The sequence below is a fragment of the Leuresthes tenuis genome, unplaced genomic scaffold (assembly GCF_036924035.1).
Source record: "Leuresthes tenuis unplaced genomic scaffold, fLeuTen1.0.hap1 SCAF_21, whole genome shotgun sequence".
Taxonomy (NCBI): domain Eukaryota; kingdom Metazoa; phylum Chordata; class Actinopteri; order Atheriniformes; family Atherinopsidae; genus Leuresthes; species Leuresthes tenuis.
Window position 1 is genome coordinate 11504242 of NW_027325375.1, and position 23807 is coordinate 11528048.

Here is a 23807-nt window from a genome sequence, read left to right on the forward strand (position 1 = left end):
GTTACCGCCACCCAGACTTGAGATGAGGGCCCCATGAGCCCAAGCACCAATAAACCCCCTGCCCAATATCAGAGAGGGCCAGGTACCCCGGACAGCCTATCATAGTGGGCCAGCGCACGCCCCAATGCATCAAAAGTGACCACCTAGGTGGTCCCATCTAGGACACCCCACAGAACACAAACGCCCCCAAAAACTCTACATGTGTAAGTGTGCGCCGTGTACAGGAGCCAAGGGGGAGAGGAGTATAGGGATATAGAAGACCGGGAGGATAACAGTTTCCCCCGGAGAGGGCAGCCAGGGACTGGCCGCAGTAGACACCCCGTTCCCTGGGACCTGTCCGCAGTGACTGTATCCAGGGAGCCACTGCACACCCAGAAGACGCCTACCAGCCCCTCCCCGGAGGCGCCCCTTAAAAAAATAATATTTGCAGCCGCCTGAGCCTGAGACCCACCATCGCCCGGGCCCGTCAAAGCTGCCGGGCCACAACCTCCTAAAAAAAACAACAACCTGCGGACACATTAGAGGGCCCAGAGCAACCAGCCAGACACAGCAGGACCTGCACCAACCCACCAACATTGTGGCGTGCCCAAGGCCCCCCCAGCACACCTCCACCACCCAGAACTGCGGGACAGCAGAGAGTAAAAAGGCACCCTTCGATCAAACTTATTTGACAGGTGACCTTTGACATACATCCGGTTGCTCACATCTGGTCAGGTGATCTTTGACATCTAAGGAAGGGGGAGGTTGTGGGAAGGGTTAAGGGTGATTACAGCTAAGGTCAGGAGGTTGTGAGAAATATATTTGTTGAATGTTTAAACAAGAGAAAGGGTTACAGGTTAATAGGAAAGGTTAAGTGGTAGAAGCTGTCAGCATTTTAAGTATCGCATGAGTACGGCTCTTTTTGTAAGACCCTGTAAGGTAAAGCTGAGAAAATAATTAGATGTGGGAGGTATTGTTTGATCCGTGGGTTTGAGGGCCAATGAGTGGACAGGGGAGGGGTTTTGGGTAACAGATAGTTAATGATGATCCTACTGTCTATACAAGCATCTTACTGTTTCGGTAAGAGACAGGGCATTCTGTTAGGGTTTACATCTGGCTACATCTGAATGAATATCTTGTGCTGTGATGAGGAGCCAGGGAATGCAGTGCAGTGTCAGGAGGATTGTGGGGGTGAAACAGATTAATATTGGGGGGTGATTGTAATGGGTGGTGTATGGAGGAGAGGAGAGGCAAAGTTCTTGGTCAGGGACAGAAGGCTGGGTCGAATTACCAGGAGGCAGACGAAGCGGGGAATCAGGGACAGGCGAGGTCTGTACCGGTAAAGCTGGCAGGAGAACGCTAGAGTGTGGAGCTGGTGACTATATGCTGGGCTGATTGCATGTGATGAGAGGCAGCTGTGTGCACAGGTGAGTGGAGTTAACTGATGAGGTGTGTGTGACTGACAGGCTGAGTGGGGCAGAAGCAGGATCAATGGAAAATTACTGATGGTTGGATGACTAAACTGTGACAGAACCCCCCCTTCAAGGGACGGCCCTGACGTCCCCAAAACAAGTCCAAGGAACCAGGGTGGGAGGAGGGCTAAAACTCGGGAGAACCTGAGAACTCCCCATCCTCAGGTTGTGAGGAAGGCGAGTTCGCCGGTGGGTCCACTGCCTCCTCCTCTGACAGGGAGTCCTCCCACTGGTCCGGGGCAGTGGAAGGGCCAGCAGCAGGCGTCCTATGGCGAGGGCCCCTGCCTATGTTGCTGGGGGAGGGCTGGTCCGGATGTTGCTGGTGAAAGACTTGGATGAGACCCCGGTCCAAAATGTGTTGAGCAGGAACCCAGGATCTTTCCTCCGGACCGTAGCCCTCCCAGTCGACGAGGTACTGGCAGCCCCTTCCACGTCGGCGAGAGCGAATGATGCGGCGCACTTCATATGTGAGTCCCCCTTCAATGAGACGAGGGGGGGGGGGGGGGGGGGGTGGAGCAGCAGGCACCAGCGGGCTCTCGTTGACCGGCTTGACCTTGGACACATGGAATGTTGGGTGCACCCGCATAGACCGAGGGAGTTTGAGCCGGACTGCCACAGGATTGATGACCTTTTCGATAGTGAAGGGCCCAACAAACTTGGGAGCCAGCTTGTTGGATTCCACACGCAGAGGAAGGTCATGGGTGGAGAGCCAAACCTTCTGGCCCACCTGGTATTGTGGAGTTTGAGAGCGATGACGGTTGGCTGCTAAGGAGTACCGGTCTGCCGCCTTCAGGAGGGAGGCCCTAGCATGGCTCCAGGTCCGATGACAGCGACGGATGAAGGCTTGAACTGAAGGGCAAGAGGCCTCCCATTCCAGGGCTGGGAAGAGAGGAGGCTGGTAACCGTAGGCACACTGGAAAGGAGACAAACTGGTGGCGGAGCTGGTAAGGGTGTTGTGGGCATATTCCACCCACAACAGATGCTGGGACCAAGAGGATGGGTTCTGTGACACCATACACCATTTCTTGGTTCTTCCTCTCAGTCTGGCCATTAGATTGCGGGTGGTACCCGGATGACAAACTGGCCGTGGCTCCCAAGAGGCTGCAGAACTCCCGCCAGAACACTGATGAAAACTGGGGCCCTCTGTCCGAGACCACATCAACAGGAATCCCATGAAGGCGGAAGACGTGGTTGAGGAGCAGCTGGGCTGTCTCTTTAGCTGACGGGAGCTTAGGCAAGGACACAAAGTGTGCCATCTTAGAGAAGCGGTCCACAATGGTAAGAATAGCCGTCTTCTCATTCGATGGTGGCAGGCCTGTCACGAAGTCCACTGAAATGTGGGACCAGGGGCGATGCGGCACTGGGAGAGGCTGCAGGAGGCCGGATGGTGCTTGACGCGATGTTTTATTCCGATTGCAGATCTGGCAGGCTTTGACATACTCCCGGGTGTCCTCCTGTAACGTTGCCCACCAGAAACGTTGTAGAAGGACCTTCCGGGTTCTCTGGATCCCAGGATGGCAGGTCAACTTAGAACCATGGGCCCACTGGAGTACATCTGACCTCAGAGCTGCAGGCACGAATAAACATCCAGTAGGGCAGGCACTAGGACCAGGCTGACCCTCTGTGGCAGCTCTTACTTTCTCCTCAATTTCCCAAGTCAGGGATGCCACAACACACGGGGACGGAAGGATGGTGTCAGGAGCACTGGTTCCATCATGGCACATGGGTGGATCTTCTGGTCACTGGCTGCTCGCTGGGACAGCACAGCCCCTACACCCATGTCAGATGCATCCACCTCTACGATGAACTGCCGTTCGGCATCAGGAACTTGGAGGATGGGTGCAGAACTGAAGCGGTCCCTCAGGGTCTGAAAGGCTGTATCTGCAGAATGGGACCATCGGAAGGAAGTCTTGGAGGATGTCAGGGCTGTGAGAGGGGCAGCGATGGAGCTATAGTTCCGGATGAAGCGCCTGTAAAAATTGGCAAAGCCCAGGAACTGCTGTAGCTTCTTACGGGTTTCAGGGACTGGCCAGCACCTAACTGCGTCCACTTTGACAGGATCCATCTCCAGGTGACCTTGAGTCACAATGTAACCCAGGAATGACACAGTCTGTGAGTGAAACTCACACTTTTCGGCCTTCACGAAAAGGGAGTTCTCCAGCAAGTGTTGGAGGACCGTCTGGACATGGTGGATATGTTCTTCGCGGGACTTAGAAAAAATGAGGATGTCGTCCAAATAGACGAAAACATATTTGTCGATCATGTCTCTGAGGAGGTCGTTGACCAAGGCCTGGAAAACTGCCGGGGCATTGGTGAGGACAAATGGCATCACCAAATATTCATAATGTCCGGTGGGCGTGTTAAAAGCAGTCTTCCATTCATCCCCCTCTCGGATGCGGACAAGGTGGTAGGCATTACGGAGGTCGAGCTTGGTGAAGATCATGGCTCCTTGAAGTAACTCAAAGGCTGAGGAGATGAGGGGAAGAGGGTACCGGTTCTTTATAGGGATGTCATTAAGTCCCCTGTAATCAATGCAAGGGCGCAGGGTCTTGTCCTTATTCTCGACAAAGAAAAATCCTGCCCCAGCAGGAGACGACGAGGGTCGGATAATACCGGCAGCCATTGATGTAAGACTCCATGAACTCCCGTTCAGGACCAGACAGGGAGTACAGACGCCCCTTGGGAGGTGAAGTGCCAGGCATCAGGTCAATGGAACAGTCATAAGGCCGATGAGGGGGCAATGAAGTCGCCTTAGTTTTACTGAACACCTCCCGGAAGTCATGGTACTCGGCAGGAACTCTGGACAAGTCAGGGCAGGAACTGGAGTGCGTTGTCTGCTGGGGTACAGAGGCCTCTTTAAGGCAGACCTGGTGGCAGGAGTTCTTCCAACCGAGGATGCCCCCTGTGGCCCAGTCGATGTGGGGGCTGTGTCGACGTAGCCAAGGGTAGCCTAAGATCAGTGGAATGTTGGAAGATGACAGGAGGTGAAACTGGATGGTCTCATGGTGGTTACCGGAAAGTAGCATGTGGACAGGAGAAGTCTGGTGAGTGACAGTCTCCAGAAGATGGCCATCAAGGGCTTTGGCAGGAATTGGGGTGTCAAGTGGAATCTTCTTAAGTCCAAGTTGTATAGCTAAGCTCTCAGCCATAATGTTGGCATCTGCACCAGAGTCTATAAAAGTGGGCAGGGTGTGTGCACCACCAGGAAGGAGGAGCTTGACTTGGAAGAGCGGGCACAAGCTTGAGGAGGAAGACTTTGCTGCCGTGTGACTCACCAGGACTTCCTCACTCACTGGTGAGCCCTGTCTTTTAACGGGCAGCGGGAGATAAAATGTCCAGCTTGTCCACAGTACATACACAGATTCCCCTTACGGCGGCGCTCTCGCTCTTCGGGTGTAAGCTTGGTGCGGCCCACCTGCATGGGCTCAGACTCTACACCCATATCCATAGCGGGTAAAGAGGAACCGGAAGCAGATGAGTAACCTGGCCAGCGGGCTGGGTCGAGATGACCAGGAATGTTCTGTCTCCTCTCCCTTCTCCGGGTCTGTATGCGGAGGTCCAGCCGAACAGTAAGTTCAATGAGACTGTCCAGTGTGGAAGGTAGAGGATAGGAAACCAGTTCATCTTTGATGTAGTCTGCCAAACCATGCAGAAAAGCATCGCGCAGAGCCGCAGTGTTCCAGTCGCTTCAACGGGCCCTGGTCCGGAAGTCGATGGAGAAGTCAGCCACTGACTGGTTCCCTTTGCGCAGGGAGAGCAGATCACAGGCAGCATCAGATCCGGAAGTGCCCAACCCGAACACCTTGCGTAGTTCCTCAGAGAAGGCCTGAAATGATGCACAAGCGGAAGTCCGCCTCTCCCACTCTGCTGTTCCCCAGAGGAGGGCTCTGCCAGTCAGGTTGCTAATTACGTATGCCACCCTGGCATCCTCGGTGGCGAACGTTTATGGCTGCAGGCCGAAGAGTAAGGAGCAGGAGGTCAGGAATGAACCGCAGAGTTCAGGGTTTCCATCATATCGCTCAGGGGTTCCCACTCTGGGCTCGGAGATCATTCTGGGCTGTGGCAGAGCTGGAGCAGGAGTCTCCAGTGTGGGGACTGGAACTGCAGGAGGGCGAGTGGACATCAGCTGTTGCAACTGGGCAGAGAGGGCTGCAAAGGCATTGGTGTTGGCCTCTGTAGCTCATCTGGCGTATGCATCAGCCTCCTCCATTCTCTGCTGCTGTTGCATGAGCGCGTGCTCAATCCTCTCAAACCGATCCTGTGGTGGGGTTGGTCCTGCTGGGTCCATGTCTGGCCAGATTGTACTGTAACGGGTGGTGTATGGACCCAATTGCAGTACAAAGGAGTCAGAAGACAGTGGTAAAAAGTTCAAGGCTTTACTGAAACTCTGGCAGACAGACAAACGGTTTAGAAACCGGCAAACAGGAATCAGGAGAGGAGAGGCAAAGTTCTTGGTCAGGGACAGAAGGCTGGGTCGAATTACCAGGAGTCAGGGACAGGCGAGGTCGGTACCGGTAAAGCTGGCAGGAGAACGCTGGAAAGACTTGCATGGCAAAGAACAATCTGGCAAAGGATAGAGTGTTGAGCTGGTGACTATATGCTGGGCTGATTGCATGTGATGAGAGGCAGCTGTGTGCACAGGTGAGTGGAGTTAACTGATGAGGTGTGTGTGACTGACAGGCTGAGTGGGGCAGAAGCAGGATCAATGGAAAATTACTGATGGTTGGATGACTAAACTGTGACAGTGATACTGTCTTGACAATCATGCTTTGTTACTGGTTCGTTAATAGACCTGACAGCCCATAAGGTTTTCATGTTCTATATCAGACTGAAATGGCTAGGGGGTTCACAGGAATGCCCCATACAGTGACACTGAACAGAAGATGGGGTATTTATAGCCAATTTACTGAATTGGAAGCTCGGCTCTGCACTGTTGAAAACCACCCGATAGCGAGCCAGGCCCCTTTAGTCAGTGCGGAGCCACCTAGCGTAGCTCGCTCTGTTAGTCGTCCCCTAGCAGAACCCGAGCAGCCGGGACTTAAGAGTGGCTGGGTGACTGTCAGGAAGAGGAGTCATAGTCTTAAAGTCAAGCCCGTGGTTCACCATCGATTTTCCCCACTCAGCGACACACCCGCTGAGGACAAAACCCTGGTAATTGGCAGCTCTATAGTCAGAAACGTGGCATTAGCGACACCAGCGACCATAGTCAAATGTATTCCAGGGGCCAGAGCGGGCGACATAGAATCCTCTTTAAAACTGCTGGCTAAGGATAAGCGTAAATACGGTAAAATAGTTATTCACGTCGGCGGTAATGACACCCGGTTACGCCAATCGGAGGTCACTAAAATTAATGTTGCATCGGTGTGTAATTTTGCCAAAACAATGTCGGACACCATAGTTTTCTTGGACCCCAGCCAAATCTGACCAGTGATGACATGTTTAGCCGCATGTCCTCATTCAATCGCTGGTTGTCTAGATGGTGTCCAGCAAACAACGTGGGCTACATAGATAATTGGCAATCTTTCTGGAGAAAACCTGGTGAGGAGAGACGGCAGGAGCGGCTCTCATTTCTAGAAATATGGACGAATTTATTAATCATCCAAAAACATAACAACCCAGGGTTGAGACCAGGATGCAGAGTTGTAGTCTTACACACTTCTCTGCGGCTTCCCACCTGATGCTGCCCCCCCCCTCAATAATAAAACACAAAAGGAGCAAATCCTCTTGTGCAAAAAAATCAAACTGTAGTTTGCTGAATATTAGATCTCTCCTTTTGAAGTCTCTGTTAGTGAATTATTTGATCTGTGATCATCATATTGATATATTTTGTCTTACAGAAACCTGGCTGCAGCAGGAGGATCATGTTAGCATTAATGTATCAACTCCCTCTGACTATTTAAATGTTTTCACGTTCCTCGAACCACAGGCAGAGGAGGAGGATTGGCAGCTGTCTTCAGATCAGGGTTACTAATCAGTCCCAGACCCAAGATTAGTTTTAGCTCTTTTGAATCTCTGATTCTCAGTTTTTCCTACCCAAAGTGGAAATCACAAAAACCTCTTGTGTTTGTTGTTGTGTATCGTCCACCTGGCCCTTATTCTGACTTTCTGTCTGAATTCTCAGAGTTTTTATCACAGTTAGTGCTGAGTACAGATAAAGTCATTGTAGTGGGTGGCTTTAATATTCATGTAGATGTTGAAAATGACAGCCTAAATATTAACTTTAATTCTATATTAGACTCCATTGGATTTTCTCAATGTGTTCACAGACCTACTCACTGCCTTAATCATACCCTTGATCTTGTGCTGACTTATGGCATTGAGAGTGAACAGTTAACAGTGTTCCCTCATAATCCTATCTTGTCTGACCATTTTTTAATAACTTTTGAATTTACATTACTTGACTACACAGTGTTGAGGTCAACCTGTACCTCTTTCCGAGTCCGTTGATGCAGTGAAGGAGGAAGACAGATGCGACGATATAAGAATCAACACAGTTTTATTTGCGCAGTTTGCAAAGTGCGGAGAACAGTTCAGTACAATACATGCGAACAGCACAAAGTACGGAAAAGCTCTGTCTTTGTCTAGGGGGGTGATGTTATATAGACTTGAGTTCAGTCTCCACCTTATGAGATGTGTGTGCGTCAATATCTTGTCTCTTCCTCTATGTGTGTGCGTGTGTGTACTGGTATAAGGCGTTACTTTCAGAAGACCGTTGTGGGTGCGGTCCTAGTTTCACAACATGTCTTTCTCAGAGATATCTCCTTATAAGGCTGCTGTGCAAGCACAGAAATGAGCAAGCCGGTTATACATGATATTTCCTTATAAGGCTATCCCCACTCACAATACCCCCTTTTGATCTCTTTTAAGAGATCACACAAATAGTTGAGTAACAATACATGACTAAAAAGAAATTGAAAAACCTCACGCCCCCTTTTGATCACTACAAGGTGATCACACAATCTCTGACATTCTGATGATATCGTCTTCATCTGTATCAGGATCGGGAGGGTTCAGACCTTGCTTATCATTAACCCATCCTTCTCTGGCTAAGGCGACTTTCGCAGCTTTGGTTGCATTCCCATACGTATAAGTGGGCGTCCATGGCCCTGTATAACCCACCGCCTGACCCCACGAGTGGCACAGACGCTTCCACCACGTGGAGCCACCTGGCGTTCGGCGCCTTGCGCAATCTTCACTTACAAAGGAGTCAGCACAGAGATAAACATCATATCCTCTCCAACCCGCTGCATTGCCTCCACATTTAATAACGTCGCACAAATCGAATTGAAACGCTGTGGTGGAGCCTACTGTGTAATTCAACTCCAAGCCGCCATATTGGTTCAAACAAAAATCTTGTTTTTGAGTTTGTCGTTTGGGTCGTTTGTGTGCAGGACTGGGTTCGCATAACCAGAAGATCAGGGGTACAATCACGCACGTGATGGCTGCACAGCATGTGAGAATTTTCCAACTCCCAAACAATAACATTTTAATATGTTTCACTGTGTCTTAAGTATGATAAAAATAGCAAGCAAAACTTTCTTGGTAATTCAGACCTTATTTATCAGGGTGCTCTAGGCGGGGTTACCCCTAGAGGAGCTTAAAACCTTATAGTTTGTCAACATTACCCAACTCCTTAGCAAATAGCAAACCTTAACATGATTATAATTTGGTATGACCTGTAAGAGCAAGTTTAAGCAAAGCCCCAGCAAACACGATTATGAGTATAACAAATCCAAAAATAAAAGAATTCAACTGCGATGACGTCATCTGGTCCCGTTCTTCTGAGAAGCACAACTCCGGGTGCTCTTTAAGGAAAGTCAGTCGCTGGTAATATGAAGAGGGTGAGGGCTGATGTTTCCAGATGAGGGTTGAGTTGGAGCCCGGGTCTAACACCCTTCCTGCTCGTAAATGATGTCGTTGCAAGGAGGCAGAAGTGTACTACTTCTGCCTGCAAAATGCCACCAGGGGATTATTCTGCCCCTTGTTGGTTGGTGGTCTTTTCCTCTGTACCAGCCGGTACAGTGTGCAAATCTTTCAGCGCTTGGTGAGTCGCTGCTAGGGAGCGTTGAGGTTCCTCGGCTGCCGCACACTGGCTCCAATGGAACCACGTATCACCTTTCCCTTTGACTCGGACTGCGTGGGAGGTCCTCTCGGTCACCTGATAGGGCCCCGTCCACCTTGGCTCCGACCACTTTCTTTTGATGACCCTCAGCAATACCCACTCAGCCTCTGGAGCCGGCGCTGGTTGGCCCTCTCCTCTGCTACTCGCCACCTGCTTTGAAAATTCTGCAACGAGACTTTGGAGTTCATGGAAATACATTTGATAACAGCTACTTTGCTCGGGAGTAGTAGGGCCTCCGCTAGCTCTTTCATTTCTGCCTCATGTCTGATGGGTTTATTTGTTGCGGTTAGAAATCCAGCCCTCAACCACTGTTTCAGTTCCACATGTACTGCTCCTGCCGCATAGGCTGAATCTGTGTAAATGTTTACTTCCTGCCCTTCCCCTAGCCTCAGTGCTGCTATTACTGCCAGTACTTCTGCTCTTTGTGCTGACTGCTGTCCTTCCAGTCTCTCTGTTTGTCGTGTGATCAGTTCCCCTTGCACGTCCTCTACAACTGCATATGCTGCTTTCAGTCCTTCTCGTTCATCCCTGAAGCAACAGCCGTCTGTGTACAGTTCTCTGGCCCCTGGTATCGGCTCTGTTTGTAGGTCCAGTCGTACTTTCTCCTCTTTCTGCACTCTGTCCGTACACTCATGCGGCTCGCCTGTTCCTAGCTGGTCTGCCATGTTTATGCCTTCATGAGTGAAAGTCAGGTTTGGTGCCTCGAGAATTTTGCTCAGTCGTCTTTGTCTCAGAGCAGTCAGCGTAAAAGTCTGTGAGTTCACATAGGCCACAACGCTATGTGTGGTCAGAATGTGCAGTTGATGTCCCATGACAATGTGTGCAGTTTTTTGAATGAGCTTTGCTATCCCTGCTGCCTGTTGTGTACACATAGGATGGCGCTTTTCCATATTGTCTAGCATCACACTGATATACATTAGTACTACTCTCTCACCCCCTTTTCTCTGGAACAGGACGCCATTAGTGCAAAGTTCTGTTCCAGAGACATCCAAGTAGAATGGTAAGCTATAATCGGGTATAGCTAGGTCTGCTGCTGTGGAGAGGGCCTGTTTTAGTGCAATAAAGGCTTCCTCCGCCTCCTGAGTCCAATTCAGGGTCGCTGACAGGTTGCGCATGCCTTGTTCTTTCACTAGGGCCCGCAGAGGTCTAGTTAAGCCGGTGTAATTGGCTATGTAAGTCCTACTATAGCCCGTCAACCCTAAGAAAGACAACATGTCCTTTACCTTCACTGGCTTAGAGTGATGGAGAATAGTAGACCTGTGCTGAGGGGAGAGCCCTGCTCCTTTTTGGGAAATTTGCCTGCCCAAAAACGCTACCTGCCGCCGTGCAACCGGAAGTTTGGCTTTGCTGACCTTGAACCCTGTTCTTGCAAGATGTAAAAGGACATTTTTAGTTGCTTCCAAACACAGAGCCGCAGTGGGCGCTGCCAACAACAAATCATCTACATACTGAACGAGAGTCACCTGCTCTGGTAGTGGGCAATCACTCAGGATATCTTTTAGAACCTGGTTAAAAATCCCTGGGGACAAAGCGAACCCTTGCGGCAGCCTGGTGTACTGTAGCTGCTTGTGCTGATACGAAAACGAGAAAATGTGCCTGCAGTCTTCCGCCAAGGGAAGACAAAAGAATGCATTAGCCAAGTCAATGCAGGTAAACCACTAAATTTTCCTGATACCAATCTGTCTGTAACCCATCATAAAATAGAGTAACATGGGGGGAATCGGGAGGTGAGACATAGGGTTCGAGTTGGGAAATCCAGGGTTTCCACTGGAGGTAAGCCGAGAGGATACCACGCCGCTCAGATGTTTCCGGCTGTAATAGACCCCAGTATATGTCCGCGTATTGTTCATTCACTGGCTGCACAAGATATTGACCAGTGATGTTCTCCATCGGTCCAGAGCACGGCAAATGAGATCCATCAGGCATGACAACAACCAGGCCATCGGCGCTGCAGAGTATCGTGGCCCCCAGTTTTATCAGGAGATCTCTTCCCAGCAAGTTCATCGGTACAGAAGGTGAATGTACAAATGGATGTGTCACAGTCTGTTTTCCCACCTGGGTGAGTAGCGGCTTAGTGAACGGCAGTGTCTTTTTGTCCCCAGAGAAGCCCATAAGCGTGATGGTATGCGATGACAGGGAACCAGATGGTACAACTTTCAATGTGGAACATGTGGCTCCAGTGTCAACCAAGAAAGGCAGATCTTTTTTCTCAATCTGAACTGACAGCATCGGTTCTGCCGTAGTGATGCTGTCTGAGAGTCTCTGTGGGGTGTGTCAATACTGACCGGACTGGTCAGGGTTCTCCCCATTGTCCCACGATGGGTACTGACCAGCGCCAGCTGCTCCCCAAGGATGCTGAGGATACATAGGTGCAGTAACAGGAGGTCCGTAACCGCGACCCCTGCCTCTCCCAGGAGGACCGCTATCCACACCTTTCTCTGCTCTTGGATTCTGTGGGCAGCTTCTTATCCAATGATTAGGGTCTCCACAGAGATAACAACAACGAGTCTCCCCTGACTGTCCTCTTCCTGTACCGCCCCTTAGTCCCCGTCCTCTTCCCCCAAAGCCTCCACCCCGCATTGGTCCTCCCCCATGTCTTCTCCCGCCTGATGGGGGCTGCGGTACCCATGGTGGGACCGGAAATAAATCAGGAACCTGTGGTGGCTCGGCAGCCAACATGACCCTCGCAGCTTCCCCTTTTTGTTTTTTATTTTTATCATTACATTTCTGTCTGGCTTCCGTTAATTGTAATTTTAACAGCTGAACCTGCAATTCTTTTAAGTCATCCTGTTCTTTCTGTGTATTATCTTGTGCACGGGTGAGATGGTGAATTAAGTGTTTCTCCCAGACATGTGATTCAGCACCGAGCATGTCCGGGTTATTAACCATGGCTGTTTTGACATTCTCCGGCACTCCTTCCAGTATAGCCTGTCTAAACCACTCTCTCTGAGCTCCAGCTTTCCCTGGGTGGCATCCTGTGTGTTTCAACCATAAATCCTTGCTCTGATCCACATACTCCCTGGGATTTTGTTTGGGGTCCCATCTCATCTTTGGCATTACGGTGGCGTTAGGTAGTGGATATTTTTCTCTCATTGCTTTCCCTATTTCAGTGCTATGATGCGTGAAGGGGGTGCCATCTGTCATTCTGTCTGTATGAGCGATAGTCTCAATTTCTCTCATGTCCCCACCCGTCATGCATCGTCCTGCAATCGCTCTAAAGTCCCCCAATGCCAATTTCTGTCCTGCCGTCAGAGAATCCAATTTGCTGAGCCACAAATTTCCACCCTCGGCTACAGGTGGTAATTTCTCCACTATGGCCTGTATGTCCCCTATAGTAAATGGTCGGTACCGGTCACCTTGTCCTGGTACTGCTGTTAGTGGGTACATTGTGACCGGAAGGATTGTCCCACCACGTCGGCGCTGGCTAACTCTTCTGCCTATCGTATCTGTCAGTTCCTCTGCCACCTTCATTCCTTTCTCTACACTTCTCACCAGTCCGTCCCTTTTTTGACAGAGCTCTTCTATCTCTCTCCAACATAACTCATCTAGCTCTCTCTCTTTCCTGACGGCTGAATCTTCCTCCTCTTCCCTCCATGATCCTGCCAAGCTAAAACTTACTGGTACTTCTTGTCTTTCACCTTCCCACTGTCCCTTTCCTTGAAAAGAAGCTGTCCCTGCTGCTTCTGCTTCCTCCTCACAATCTGAAATCTCACTTCCCCTCATGACCTGCCTCCGTGGCTGTGGTGTGACTTCTCGTTTTACCGTGTGCTGTGGAGCCTGTTCTCTTGCCTGTCTCTGCGAGAATGGGTCTGGGGGCGCCGAAAGGTTATCACCTGTGAAGGGGTTATAAGAGGATTTGGACGTCGTCCCTGTCCTTACGGATGTCTCAGAGATTGATGCTGTAGGAGTGGCTGCACTTGCGTCAGTCACACTGTCACTTACAAGTGTCTCTTCTGAGGCTCCAACCTGAAGTGTACCACTAGTCACATATAGTGTGGGATATAACCCTGGTGTCGGTGCAGCAGGCGGTGCATATGGAGGTGGGCATGTAGGAGTGTCAGGTGCAGTTACCATTTGTTTGCCTCCTGGTTTTCCTGCGTTCTCATGGAGATGTCTCACACTTTGCCAGAAGACCGCCAGCTCAGACCAGCCCCGTCGTCGCTCCTCCTGCTCTTTCGCCTCCTTTTTTAATTTTGAACGTTGCAGCACACCTGCCTTTTGTCCCTGCTCTGCCAGCTCTTCTTTCCTCAACTTACATTCTTTCTCCTTTTCCCACAACCAGGCCCCTAACGGACCGGGGTCTGACATTTTCTTGCCCTTATATCTCACCAATTGTTCCACTTGTCCCTTCATGTCGGCTAATTTCCTGTCCCTACCCTTTTTAGGTAACACTGCCCCTGCTGCTTTTAACGTATTCTCTAACTGCAGCTCGAGGGGCCTCCAGGCACCCATACCTGGGCCCCATCCCCCATCATCTATTTCCCTGTCAAACTCTCCCTCCATTTTACTTCTCTTTTTCTAAATTCTGAGGCCAGCCGGTTTATATGACGTACGTCCGAGCAACAGGCCTTGTAAGGTGATGATTTATTAACGGCCAGTCAGTTTGTATGGCATAACACCCGAGCAACTGACCCTTTTGACAAACCAAGCCACTTATGTTAGCACCGCTAGGTTTCGATGGCTCAGACAGATTACGTTATCACCGTTAGGTTTCCTCTGTCTGATTGTTGAGTTTGTCAAGACACCGTTTTATGCACCATTCACCTTTAGACACCTCAGAATTTTGTTCTTCCCACAGCCCACTTCTCCTTCTCTCTCTCAAACAAATACAAAACACACAAAGCACGTTAAAATCTTCACAAACTTTTTCAAAATGCACTTATAGAAAAATACCTCAGGAACCCTGTTCCTGTACTCTAGTATAGGGGACTCTAGCCCCAAACAGACTTCAAGAATTTATGAGGAGTATAACCTCAAGGGACTCTAACCCAACTCCGTAGAGTATACTACTTTAGGGGACTCTAACCCCAGGGACTCAAACCCAGTAGAATTCGGGGTGTCTTCACCTCCCCGGGACTCTAACCCAGCAGCCTCTCAGGCTTCCGGTTCCTCGTCAGGCAACCGGTGGGGTCCGCCACGACCAAAGACAGTCTGTTTTATCCTCTTTTCTATTCACTTTTCTCTTATAATTTCACGCAGTTATCGACATTAATTCTTATCGTCTTTTGCTGATTCAATCACCAGTTTCAGGACAGGACACGTTGTTTTAAGATATTCAATGTGCAGAGTTTGATAAAACAGGTTCTGCTTACCTCTGTGTTAACGTGCCGGCTCGTGTCCCGTCTCTGTCACCGTGAAGGAATCTTTTATCCGAATGAACTCCGTCCTCTCCTCACCACATCCCGAACGAGCCCCCAAAATTGTTGAGGTCAACCTGTACCTCTTTCCGAGTCCGTTGATGCAGTGAAGGAGGAAGACAGATGCGTACAATACATGCGAACAGCACAAAGTACGGAAAAGCTCTGTCTTTGTCTAGGGGTGTGATGTTATATAGACTTGAGTTCAGTCTCCACCTTATGAGATGTGTGTGCGTCAATATCTTGTCTCTTCCTCTATGTGTGTGCGTGTGTGTACTGGTATAAGGCGTTACTTTCAGAAGACCGTTGTGGGTGCGGTCCTAGTTTCACAACATGTCTTTCTCAGAGATATCTCCTTATAAGGCTGCTGTGCAAGCACAGAAATGAGCAAGCCGGTTATACATGATATTTCCTTATAAGGCTATCCCCACTCACAACGGCTTCTGAGAAGAATTTTACATGTAGAAGGTGTCTATCAGAGAATGCTGTAACCAGATTTAAAGATTTGATTTCATCATCCTGTTCTTCACTGCCATGTGCAGATATGACAGAGGACGGCTACCTAAATTTTACTCCAGTAGAACTTGACTCTCTTGTTGACAGAACTATAGCTTCAATGCGTACAACACTGGACAATGTTGCCCCTCTGAAACGGAAGGTAATCAGTCAGAAGAGGTTGGCTCCTTGGTATGATTCACAGCTGCGTGCGTTAAAGCAGAGTGCAAGAAAGCTGGAGAGACAGTGGCATTCCTCTAATTTAGAAGAGTCTCAATTAGTCTGGAAAGATAGTTTAATAACGTATAAGAAAGCACTTCGTAAAGCTAGAACTGCTTGTTATTCATTATTGATAGAAGAGAATAAGAATCATCCCAGGTTTCTTTTCAGCACTGTAGCCAGGCTGACAAAGAGTCCAAGCTCTGTTGCGCCATGTATTCGTTTAACTCTCAGCAGTGATGATTTCATGAGATTCTTCATCAATAAAATTGTTTCTATCAGAGAGAAGATTAATGGAATCCTTCCCACTATTATCACTGATGTATCATCAAGTAGAGCAGCTTTTGTATCTTTTGAACCTGAATTGTATTTAGACGGCTTCTGCCCAGTTGATCTCTCTGAGCTAACAACAGCAATAGTCTCTTCTAAACCATCAACTTGTATGTTAGACCCAATCCCAACCAGACTGTTCAAGGAGGTTTTTGGACCTTGCATATTAGATTTGATCAATCGGTACAGGATATGTACCTCAGACTTTTAAGGTTGCTGTAATTAAACCTTTACTTAAAAAACAACAGAAGTGTTGGCTAATTATTGACCTATATCCAATCTACCTTTTTTGTCTAAAGTTCTTGAAAAAATAGTTGCAGTTCAACTTTGTGATCATTTACATGGAAATAATCAGTTTGAAGAGTTTCAGTCAGGATTCAGAGTGCATCATAGCACAGAAACAGCACTGGTGAAAGTTACCAATGATCTCCTCTAAGCCTCTGATAGCGGACTTGTTTCTGTGCTTGTCCTGTTGGATCTCAGTGCTGCATTTGATACGATCGATCACAGCATTGACTTGAACTGCATTAGGCTGGTTTAAGTCATATTTATCAGATAGATTCCAGTTTGTTCTTGTAAATGAAGAATCTTCCTCACACATTGGAGTAAGTCTTGGAGTTCCTCAGGGTTCTGTGCTTGGACCAATTATTTTTACTTTGTACATGCTTCCATTAGGTAACATTATTAGACACTATGGCATAAATTTCCATTGTTATGCTGATGATACTCAGCTGTACTTATCTATGAAACCAAATGAAACCAATAGGTTGGTCAGACTACAAGCCTGTCTTAAAGACATAAAGACCTGGATGACTCAGAACTGTCTGCTTTTAAATTCAGACAAAACTGAAGTTGTACTCTTTGGACCTGAGCGCTTCAGGGAGAAATTGTCTAGTTATATAGTTACTCTAGATGGTATTTCCTTGGCTTCAAGTTCTACAGTGAGGAACCTTGGAGTTATTTTTGACCAGAATTTATCATTTGAGGCACATATACAACTGGTTTCTAGGACTGCCTTCTTTCACCTTCGTAACATTGCTAAAATCAGGAACATTCTGTCTCAGGGTGATGCAGAGAAACTAGTTTGTGTATTTGTTACTGGTTCGGAGTAGTGAAGGTTCTTTTATACCCCATGAAGGTCACTGGCTCTGACCCAGCTGTTGAATTTCTCAGGCCAGTTTTTCCAACAGACAAAAACCTGTTTTAGACCCATGACACTGCGTCGTTTTAATATCTTCTCCACTTGATACATCTTGTCCTTATTTATTTTAACTTTTCGAAGCTCCTCCACATAAAAGGAACCTTCGATAGGATCTCCATCAAAATCTTTGAGTTTGTATACAGGGGGAGATCGTGCAAGCTGCTCAGTCACTGTAAACACTTCATCTGTAAAACTTTGTTCATATTTCTTGTCAAACACACCTCGCAGTTTAGATATACTTACAAGATGTCCTTTTTTAAACTTTATCCTTGAGTCCTTGCAGCGTCGACCACGAGCAGAGCTGTACAGGTTTTGAAAAACTTGAAAGGTGTTTTCTAGAGTCACCTCCACAGGCTTCATTTTGATGCTCATGTGGTAACTGTGATTGTAACTTTACACGAGATCCTGCAGGACATCGAGGTATCGACATGTGTTATTAGCAGTAAAATATTTCCACATCCTGGTTTTTAACGTGCGGTTAAACCTCTCAATCACAGATGCCTTTACCTCGCTCGGCGTAGCAAAATGCACAACTCCGTGGTTCTCTAATAAAGCCTTAATTTTTTTGTAAAAAAATTCTTTCCCCGTATCAGTTTTAAGTTTTTTAGGGGTCTCGCTTTCTGTAAAAACAGATTCAAAAGCCTTTACCACCTCTGTGGCTTTTTTTCTCTTCATAGCGCGAACGCAGGCCTTTTTAGAAAACACGTCAATTACGGTAAATAGATAATTATAGCCGTCATTGTACTCAGCCAGGGCCTGCATGTTATAGAGATCTGCTTGGAATTGTTTTAAGGGGCTGGTGACAAAAACTCTGTTTCTCGGAAAATGTATTCTTGCAGGTTTATGTAGAGTATATGCATCTTGCTCTGATAAGAAGTCTTGCACTTTTTCGCACGGGACTTTCTTACCCATTTCATCCTGTACAGCTTTACGCAACCTCTCTACTCCCCCAAAACTACCAGGGTGGATAGGATCTGAAGCCTGTTTCATTAATCTCGTTTCAGCCATCGTACCTTATACAAACTCAGGCTTGTAATGACAGAAAACACAAAACGCAAGTATATTTCAACCTTTTATTTTTTTCTCTAATGTATTATTATACATACACATACATGTGATCATGAAAAGCAGGAATGCTAGTAATATAGGATTTAAGAAAAGTTAAATGTTATAACAACATCACATGATTACAATATTAGTCTAAACACTTCCAACTGATGGAAAGAATGATACACCCTTCTTTTAACCCTCCCAAAACTATGTCATGGTTTGAAGCTGCTGCAATTTCTTTACATCTTCTCCAATCAACTGCTCATACATATCGTGTATAGAAGTGTTGATTTGTTTCACCAGAGTTAGTTTGTACAGCCCTGACTCTGCCATCATCCTCACAAATGTTACGCGCAGTTAGAAGATGTTGAATAGAAGCAATTAATCGTTGATTATAAAGTTTCCGCATCAGAGTGTAGTAATAGTCATGAAAAAAGTCATCCTCGAGCACTTCCTTGCACTGATGGTGACGTAAACTGGGGTGGGCCACAGTACACCCATAGCAACATTCAATCATATTTTTTTTTTTTTTTTTAAGTATTTTTTTTGGGCTTTTCAATGCCTTTATTGATAGGACAGTGGAGAGGGACAGGAAACAGGGCAGAGAGAGAATGGGAATGACACGCAGCAAATGGCCGTCCAGTTCGGGACTCAAACAGGGGCCAACTGCATCGAGGACTAGCCTCTTTATATGGGACGTCTGCTTAACCCACTAAGCCACCAACCACCCCCATCATACATTTTTTGTTCTTGTAAATTAAGAATCTTCCTCACACATTGGAGTAAGTCTTGGAGTTCCTCAGGGTTCTGTGCTTGGACCAATTCTTTTTACTGTGTACATGCTTCCATTAGGTAACATTATTAGACAGCATGGCATAAATTTCCATTGTTATGCTGATGATACTCAGCTGTACTTATCTATGAAACCAAATGAAACCAATAGGTTGGTCAGACTACAAGCCTGTCTTAAAGACATAAAGACCTGGATGACTCAGAACTGTCTGCTTTTAAATTCAGACAAAACTGAAGTTGTACTCTTTGGACCTGAGCGCTTCAGGGAGAAATTGTCTAGTTATATAGTTACTCTAGATGGTATTTCCTTGGCTTCAAGTTCTACAGTGAGGAACCTTGGAGTTATTTTTGACCAGAATTTATCATTTGAGGCACATATACAACTGGTTTCTAGGACTGCCTTCTTTCACCTTCGTAACATTGCTAAAATCAGGAACATCCTGTCTCAGGGTGATGCAGAGAAACTAGTTTGTGTATTTGTTACTGGTTCGGAGTAGTGAAGGTTCTTTTATACCCCATGAAGGTCACTGGCTCTGACCCAGCTGTTGAATTTCTCAGGCCAGTTTTTCCAACAGACAAAAACCTGTTTTAGACCCATGACACTGCGTCGTTTTAATATCTTCTCCACTTGATACATCTTGTCCTTATTTATTTTAACTTTTCGAAGCTCCTCCACATAAAAGGAACCTTCGATAGGATCTCCATCAAAATCTTTGAGTTTGTATACAGGGGGAGATCGTGCAAGCTGCTCAGTCACTGTAAACACTTCATCTGTAAAACTTTGTTCATATTTCTTGTCAAACACACCTCGCAGTTTAGATATACTTACAAGATGTCCTTTTTTAAACTTTATCCTTGAGTCCTTGCAGCGTCGACCACGAGCAGAGCTGTACAGGTTTTGAAAAACTTGAAAGGTGTTTTCTAGAGTCACCTCCACAGGCTTCATTTTGATGCTCATGTGGTAACTGTGATTGTAACTTTACACGAGATCCTGCAGGACATCGAGGTATCGACATGTGTTATTAGCAGTAAAATATTTCCACATCCTGGTTTTTAACGTGCGGTTAAACCTCTCAATCACAGATGCCTTTACCTCGCTCGGCGTAGCAAAATGCACAACTCCGTGGTTCTCTAATAAAGCCTTAATTTTTTTGTAAAAAAATTCTTTCCCCGTATCAGTTTTAAGTTTTTTAGGGGTCTCGCTTTCTGTAAAAACAGATTCAAAAGCCTTTACCACCTCTGTGGCTTTTTTTCTCTTCATAGCGCGAACGCAGGCCTTTTTAGAAAACACGTCAATTACGGTAAATAGATAATTATAGCCGTCATTGTACTCAGCCAGGGCCTGCATGTTATAGAGATCTGCTTGGAATTGTTTTAAGGGGCTGGTGACAAAAACTCTGTTTCTCGGAAAATGTATTCTTGCAGGTTTATGTAGAGTATATGCATCTTGCTCTGATAAGAAGTCTTGCACTTTTTCGCACGGGACTTTCTTACCCATTTCATCCTGTACAGCTTTACGCAACCTCTCTACTCCCCCAAAACTACCAGGGTGGATAGGATCTGAAGCCTGTTTCATTAATCTCGTTTCAGCCATCGTACCTTATACAAACTCAGGCTTGTAATGACAGAAAACACAAAACGCAAGTATATTTCAACCTTTTATTTTTTTCTCTAATGTATTATTATACATACACATACATGTGATCATGAAAAGCAGGAATGCTAGTAATATAGGATTTAAGAAAAGTTAAATGTTATAACAACATCACATGATTACAATATTAGTCTAAACACTTCCAACTGATGGAAAGAATGATACACCCTTCTTTTAACCCTCCCAAAACTATGTCATGGTTTGAAGCTGCTGCAATTTCTTTACATCTTCTCCAATCAACTGCTCATACATATCGTGTATAGAAGTGTTGATTTGTTTCACCAGAGTTAGTTTGTACAGCCCTGACTCTGCCATCATCCTCACAAATGTTACGCGCAGTTAGAAGATGTTGAATAGAAGCAATTAATCGTTGATTATAAAGTTTCCGCATCAGAGTGTAGTAATAGTCATGAAAAAAGTCATCCTCGAGCACTTCCTTGCACTGATGGTGACGTAAACTGGGGTGGGCCACAGTACACCCATAGCAACATTCAATCATATTTTTTTTTTTTTTTTTAAGTATTTTTTTTGGGCTTTTCAATGCCTTTATTGATAGGACAGTGGAGAGGGACAGGAAACAGGGCAGAGAGAGAATGGGAATGACACGCAGCAAATGGCCGTCCAGTTCGGGACTCAAACAGGGGCCAACTGCATCGAGGACTAGCCTCTTTATATGGGACGTCTGCTTAACCCACTAAGCCACCAACCACCCCCATCATACATTTTTTGTTCTTGTAAATTAAGAATCTTCCTCACACATTGGAGTAAGTCTTGGAGTTCCTCAGGGTTCTGTGCTTGGACCAATTCTTTTTACTGTGTACATGCTTCCATTAGGTAACATTATTAGACAGCATGGCATAAATTTCCATTGTTATGCTGATGATACTCAGCTGTACTTATCTATGAAACCAAATGAAACCAATAGGTTGGTCAGACTACAAGCCTGTCTTAAAGACATAAAGACCTGGATGACTCAGAACTGTCTGCTTTTAAATTCAGACAAAACTGAAGTTGTACTCTTTGGACCTGAGCGCTTCAGGGAGAAATTGTCTAGTTATATAGTTACTCTAGATGGTATTTCCTTGGCTTCAAGTTCTACAGTGAGGAACCTTGGAGTTATTTTTGACCAGAATTTATCATTTGAGGCACATATACAACTGGTTTCTAGGACTGCCTTCTTTCACCTTCGTAACATTGCTAAAATCAGGAACATCCTGTCTCAGGGTGATGCAGAGAAACTAGTTTGTGTATTTGTTACTGGTTCGGAGTAGTGAAGGTTCTTTTATACCCCATGAAGGTCACTGGCTCTGACCCAGCTGTTGAATTTCTCAGGCCAGTTTTTCCAACAGACAAAAACCTGTTTTAGACCCATGACACTGCGTCGTTTTAATATCTTCTCCACTTGATACATCTTGTCCTTATTTATTTTAACTTTTCGAAGCTCCTCCACATAAAAGGAACCTTCGATAGGATCTCCATCAAAATCTTTGCGTTTGTATACAGGGGGAGATCGTGCAAGCTGCTCAGTCACTGTAAACACTTCATCTGTAAAACTTTGTTCATATTTCTTGTCAAACACACCTCGCAGTTTAGATATACTTACAAGATGTCCTTTTTTAAACTTTATCCTTGAGTCCTTGCAGCGTCGACCACGAGCAGAGCTGTACAGGTTTTGAAAAACTTGAAAGGTGTTTTCTAGAGTCACCTCCACAGGCTTCATTTTGATGCTTGTGTGGTAACTGTGATTGTAACTTTACACGAGATCCTGCAGGACATCGAGGTATCGACATGTGTTATTAGCAGTAAAATATTTCCACATCCTGGTTTTTAACGTGCGGTTAAACCTCTCAATCACAGATGCCTTTACCTCGCTCGGCGTAGCAAAATGCACAACTCCGTGGTTCTCTAATAAAGCCTTAATTTTTTTGTTAAAAATTTTTTTCCCCATATCAGTTTTAAGTTTTTTAGGGGTCTCGCTTTCTGTAAAAACAGATTCAAAAGCCTTTACCACCTCTGCGGCTTTTTTTCTCTTCATAGCGCGAACGCAGGCCTTTTTAGAAAACACGTCAATGACGGTAAATAGATAATTATAGCCGTCATTGTACTCAGCCAGGGCCTGCATGTTATAGAGATCTGCTTGGAATTGTTTTAAGGGGCTGGTGACAAAAACTCTGTTTCTCGGAAAATGTATTCTTGCAGGTTTATGTAGAGTATATGCATCTTGCTCTGATAAGAAGTCTTGCACTTTTTCGCACGGGACTTTCTTACCCATTTCATCCTGTACAGCTTTACGCAACCTCTCTACTCCCCCAAAACTACCAGGGTGGATAGGATCTGAAGCCTGTTTCACTAATCTCGTTTCAGCCATCGTACCTTATACAAACTCAGGCTTGTAATGACAGAAAACACAAAACGCAAGTATATTTCAACCTTTTATTTTTTTCTCTAATGTATTATTATACATACACATACATGTGATCATGAAAAGCAGGAATGCTAGTAATATAGGATTTAAGAAAAGTTAAATGTTATAACAACATCACATGATTACAATATTAGTCTAAACACTTCCAACTGATGGAAAGAATGATACACCCTTCTTTTAACCCTCCCAAAACTATGTCATGGTTTGAAGCTGCTGCAATTTCTTTACATCTTCTCCAATCAACTGCTCATACATATCGTGTATAGAAGTGTTGATTTGTTTCACCAGAGTTAGTTTGTACAGCCCTGACTCTGCCATCATCCTCACAAATGTTACGCGCAGTTAGAAGATGTTGAATAGAAGCAATGAATCGTTGATTATAAAGTTTCCGCATCAGAGTGTAGTAATAGTCATGAAAAAAGTCATCCTCGAGCACTTCCTTGCACTGATGTTGACGTAAACTGGGGTGGGCCACAGTACACCCATAGCAACATTCAATCATATTTTTATTTTTTTTTTTAAGTATTTTTTTTGGGCTTTTCAATGCCTTTATTGATAGGACAGTGGAGAGAGACAGGAAACAGGGCAGAGAGAGAATGGGAATGACACGCAGCAAATGGCCGTCCAGTTCGGGACTCAAACAGGGGCCAACTGCATCGAGGACTAGCCTCTTTATATGGGACGTCTGCTTAACCCACTAAGCCACCAACC